A 5,855-nucleotide genomic window follows, 5' to 3' on the forward strand; every position below is an offset into this window, starting at 1 on the left:
TTCATTAAAATATTTTTATTTTTTATATGTACAAAAAATTATTGAAAAATTACCGTTTTTTGCCCAATGAAACCCATGAAACCCCTTAAACTACTAATTGCAGTCAAAAATTAAAATTGAATGGTCAAGGCATTCCAGCTACTCGAAATAAAGCTGGTACTAATAAGTTACTATCATGGCAATTGTGGCAGAAATTAGAGAATAGTAATTTAAAATTCCCAGGTAAATTATATTTCAAAAAGTTGCATTTTTCAAAGTTGGTAGGACTGTCCTTAATTACTATGCCAAATGTGAGCGCTATCTATCAACCAGTTACAGCAGCTGCTTAAGTCTTTACACATCAGTAGCGCATTGCGATTTTTACAATATATAAAAACATCGAACAAAGAATTTGTGCCAAAGTTTGTATTTCTAATCATATTTTTTGTGCAGAATCGTTGCGAATGTTGGAAAAGGCTTACGATAATCGACTTCAAAAACTGATGCAAATATTAAAAAAGTGAAGTATATGGTGCTTGCAAATCGTCAGACAAATATTAGAAGAGAGCTCGACATGTCTTCCGAGTCGGTTTGACTGATTTTGTTGGATATTTAGATTATGAAACGTGTTCTTGCCTGACTCGTCCCGATAAAGCTGAAAGCTTTACAAAACGAGTACCATAAACACGTCTCTTTGGGCAAGTTCGAACATGCGAATAGCGATTCAATATTTATGGAGAGGATTGTAAGTGCTGACGAGGCATGAATTTACAAGCAAGTCAACAATCATCGGAATGAAAACAAAAAAAAAAAAATAAAAACATGAACCGATCCAAACAAACTACGCCAACGCTACACATTATTTTTTCGATATTCACAGTTCGGTGCACCATGAATTAGTTTCGGAGGTACAGACTGTCAGTAAGGAGTTCTATTTAGCCGTATTGAGGCGTTTGCCTAAGAGCATCGGAATTGTGGAAGAACACAAAGATAATGCAACATCGCATCCAGCCACGATTGTGAGCAAATTTACAGTCAAAAACGTAATGGATACCATCAATCAACCAACCGTATTCACCACATTTGGCTCCGTATGATTTTCCAAACTGAATCTGTCGCTTTGTGGAACGATCGAAGGGATAAAAAATTTTTATATAAACAAAGTACGTGTAACGTTGTTTGTCCACGATGGATTCCTAAACTACTCAACCAATTTTGTGAAAATGAGTCCAGTTCGAACCAACTTAGAAGATAGGGTAGTAAAAACAATTCATAATTAAAAAATATAGTAAACGCTCTATTAAATGGCTGCTCTCTCCCACTGATTGTTAATGTTTATAAAGTACAATTGCTTAAGCGAACAACTCTATTAACCAGACAGAAATATTGCCAACCAAACATTAAGAAAGCACCCTTATATTCGTTTTTTTTTAATGAAATTTATTTGTATGAACATATTCAAAATTAAGCCTCAAGTACAATCCTTTGTATTCTCTGAAATAGATTTGCTCTATTCACAAAATGTATGTTTGTTGTACACTGTTAATAATGAAATATATATATCGTCACCTAAAATGCAAAATAGCGTATGATCAAAATTTTCGAAATTAAGTGTTTTATTGCTTACGATCGATTACTTCAAAATACATACACATAAGTACATATGTCTAACATTTTAAGGTTCCGCTATAAGATATAATGCAGTTTAAAACAATATTTAAATTTTGTATCACTCATATTCCATTTTATTACGTGTTTCATTCCTTCAACTGTAAATTTCCGAAAATGTTGTTACGTTATTTCGCATTTTAGGTGATGATATGTATATGTTAGAGTAAATATATCTTACTTAGGTTTAAACGCCTATTTATGTACATATACATAGATGTGAATCATGCCCATTGCCTTAAGATAATGTTTAAAAGCATGTGTTCACTCCCTGTTTCATCAAAACTCAAAACCTTTTAGCGATGTCGGTTGACGCTCGGCAGTCATTCTATAAATATAAGTCTCTCAGCGTTAGGACTTGAAGGGACTAGGTGTTAAAATTTTATCAGCTCAGCTTAAGTATTTCAGTCCCTCCAATTGGTGAAAAAAATCAAGCTTACCGTGCAATTCTGTACTGTGATACAGTATCAAGTCTCTAAATTTGACAGCGACAATTTTTGAGACTTGAGACGATTTTGCTACTCTGTAAGTGATAGTCACAAACTCTATTACATTTCATTATTCAGAGATGTTTTTATACTTGAATGAAAATAAATATGTCGATAGCAAATATTAAATTTTCTACAACATAGTCAAAAAACATAATTATCAATAAAAATAAAAATATATGTTGACTTTGTTTCATAATATTAACGAAATGTATTTATTTTTAAATTTTTCGTGTCTGAGTTGCTTACAAAATATAAAAAAACGACAATCGATTAATATCTATGATGATCTCTATTCAGTATATTCAAAATGGCAGACAAAAGTTCTTTTTGGTTTTGTGACTTGCTAACTACCAGGTCTCAAATTTGAGGCAATATTTTGAGACTGAAGCTAGAGACTATATAGTGAATAGTTACTAGTTACAAATTGAGATTTTACCACAAAATGTCTCAAATAGAGACTAGAGACTKGTTACGGAATCCCGCTATTAATGTTAACGAGAGTATAAAAATATGACTGAGCGATAGAGGGGTGCAGAATTGGACCAATCATCTAGTCAGTTGTAAGCGCAAACATATTATATTTACTATATATATTATAGTTATGCGCATAATATGCAAACATAAACTGGAACATATAAAAATAAATTTATATTAGATATAACCAAGCAAAATGCACGAGTACATATTATTTCAAAGTATTTTTTCTCACACATATTATACGATGTATGATGTACGCATATATTAGCAAACAAAGTACGCTCAGCTATAGTCTTTAAGAAAACTAGTCGGCACTACGAGTAGAAATAGTATTATGAGTGCTTTTATACATTCGCATACATATATATATATATCTGAATATATATACAAGCATGCATACATACAATCACTTATTATATATTTAATATGTTTGCCTTGCACTATTAAAATCAGCATTTAGACTACGAGTTGTCAGGCTACGTCGATTGTATAATAAAACTGCCATATTTATTCGTCAAGTCGCTCTCTTAGCTGCGCTTGTTGCACGTAAGAAAAGTATTTTTGCGAATTTCGCTGAACTTTTAAACTGTTTACATGCATGCAATGAAAACGTTAGATAATTTTTAGCTGCACTTGTTATACAAGCACAGGTACAAATGCATGTTTGCAGCTAATTTCGTTGAGCGATATTTCTCAAGTCAACAACAAATTCATTTCATATTGCGTTTGTATGACATATGACATAGCCATATGAGAGCATTTCATGCACACGTGCATTTGCATTTATTAGACAGCAAAGATGGCTGCCGGCAATTTGTATATAGATATCATACCATGTAACTTAAACATGCGAGGGGTTATACTAAAGTTGTGCAAATAGAGATGCTTCGAGCAGTATACTGCAATTAACGGGGTTTTGTTTATATGGAGTTGAATGCACGAGAAGAATAGCGAATGTATGCATATTAGTTTTTAGCTGTTTTCTCTCTCTATGTGTGGCTTTTTAGTGGCTGAGCCTAATCATTGGCAAATTTTCTTTGAACTCAGCTCATACTGGACTCAACAAACCTGGAGTCTGCTTCTACTTGCGTGGAAATTTTGTTTCACTAAACTGACCTTAGAAATTTCAACGTAGAAAGTGACTGTAATCCATAATTTACATGCCAAACGACATGGATTTTGAAATTTGCAGTAAATCTATATTAAAACTTTATTTATTTATCTGTTTTTATATAACTTAATTTTTTTAAAGCATAGTAAGAGCTTTCTAACAATTTAATTATTTTTAACAAACCTAAAAACTGATGTATAGTTCCAATTTTCTGTTCAAACAGCTGATCAACATATGTACCTGGTCTACGAAAAGGGAGCTAACGTGCGTAAACTAGTTTATGACTATTTTTTGGATTTTGGATTCTATCAGGTGAAAAAGCATCTCATCTTCCATCCGAATCAACTAAGATTTTTTGACACCTAAGTCCCCTTTCCGTAGACCAGGTCACATACATATACTTAAAACTCGCAATAATACAATTTATTAAAGAAATGTTGAAAATAAATTTTCAAAATAGTTCTAATTGGAATTTGAACGGAAATAATAAAGACTAGCTTACTAGACCAATACAAATTATAAGTAATGCGCCTGAATGTAGGCAATAAAAAAAGTGATAGGTAGTACCGTCAGCATAGTGCCAATTTACACTTGAAGATAGAAGTCAGTCGTGCAACCCGTTTAAAGAAAGTGAGGTCAATGAACACACACAGACAAAGGATTATAAATTCATAAGAGGCAAACCAATTTTATTATAATGTTCATGGTATCCATCAAACTTTTAAACTGAAAATAAAATGAAGCAGAGTTGATATCTTGATGATCTATTTCTTCAACGGTTTGGAGAGACTTTTTATGATTTATATCCAACATTAAGCCTTAAGTTAACAGTTAGGTCTTTAAACAAACTTACAAGGAAATCAAAGATGCTCGATAAACTTATTATGGGAATGAAAATATTACAACCAGAATTAATAAGGGAGAAAAATTTCAAAAAATTTGGTTAAGAACCTCAAATATTGTAAAAAAATAGCTAAATATGTTATAACCATTGAGGATTCATTATTAATACCATTAAATATTATTGCCACGTAAAAGAAGGTTTGTCGCATATTATTACTTTCAAGAAGTAGAGCTTCGATTGCAGCCTTGCTTGGCAGCGAGTTGAAGTCTTGCGGGTAAGTGTGACAATCTGTTACAATCTCAATAAATAAATATGAAATAATATGTCAAAAGTAATGTTATTTAATAGAGACTCGAAAAAACAATTCAAATACTGTGAGTTATAGGGAAAGCATACAATTTTTCAACTGGTTTGTTGCTTAGGTTTTTTGTACATTCGAACTAAAGTGGTTTTATAAGGTTAAAAGTAATGGAGAATTAACTATTTATTAATTGTATGGCGACAGTAACTAAGTATGTTGAGTAAACGGCTAACAACTGGTGAAGGCACGGTGCCAAATTTTAAAGGCTTGGGTAGAGCGCTTTAATTTGTGGCATCGGTTAATTCTGGACAAATAATTGTTAAACTTATAATACATTATTAGTAGGTAAAACCATTAGTACATCGAAAAAAAACAGAGGAACTCTACTGATCCTTTAGCTAAAATGTGTAGTTATGCGGATATAACTAATAGATTTGCATTATTAATATTTAAAAATTAAGATATTTCAAATTTTAAGGGTAAGTAAGAAGAAAATATTAACAATGGCTGTAGAGAAGATATGTATAATTCTGCTAATCCTTCAAAAAAAAAAAAAAAAAAAAAAAAAAAAAAAAAAAAAAAAACATTTACTTAAAAGAACTTGATTTTGATTGGTCAGTTAGTAGCACAGCTGGCAGCATAAGCCTAAGCTCGCGTCGCAATCTTCGTCTATATATCGCAATATTATAATCTCTATAATGGTTCGATATGCAGAATTTATTATACCACTAAAACTCTAATTAGTAAGTTGGTGTCTTAAGTGAGTTTATAACAGTACATACCTTGTATAGAATGCAGGAAACTAAATTAAGCTATCCGAAAATTTATCCGAATGTATATAGCTGTTATAAGTTTGTTGATGTATTTCTGTTGTAGTAATACTGTTTTGAAGTAATTTTCACGTTCTTTAAATTCTTTATGCTTTATTGTAGATTATACATTTTGTTAGTAAAAATTTTTGCAATGTTTTTTTTTTTTTTTTTT

General features: G+C 31.4%; 1 protein-coding gene across 1 annotated transcript in view; it reads right to left on the bottom strand.

Annotated features, from left to right (window-relative positions):
* Positions 1-5,781, bottom strand: part of LOC108967198 (knirps-related protein) — an 87,956-nt gene extending 82,175 nt beyond the window's left edge. The window contains exon 1 of the mRNA XM_018930480.1: positions 5,654-5,781. The gene's annotated coding sequence lies outside the window, so the exon portion shown is untranslated. The remainder of the gene's footprint in view (positions 1-5,653) is intronic.
* Positions 5,782-5,855: the final 74 nt, after the last annotated feature.

The sequence above is a fragment of the Bactrocera latifrons genome, unplaced genomic scaffold, assembly GCF_001853355.1.
Source record: "Bactrocera latifrons isolate USDA-ARS-PBARC rearing strain unplaced genomic scaffold, ASM185335v1 scaffold_18, whole genome shotgun sequence".
In the NCBI taxonomy this organism is placed as follows: Eukaryota; Metazoa; Arthropoda; class Insecta; order Diptera; family Tephritidae; genus Bactrocera; species Bactrocera latifrons.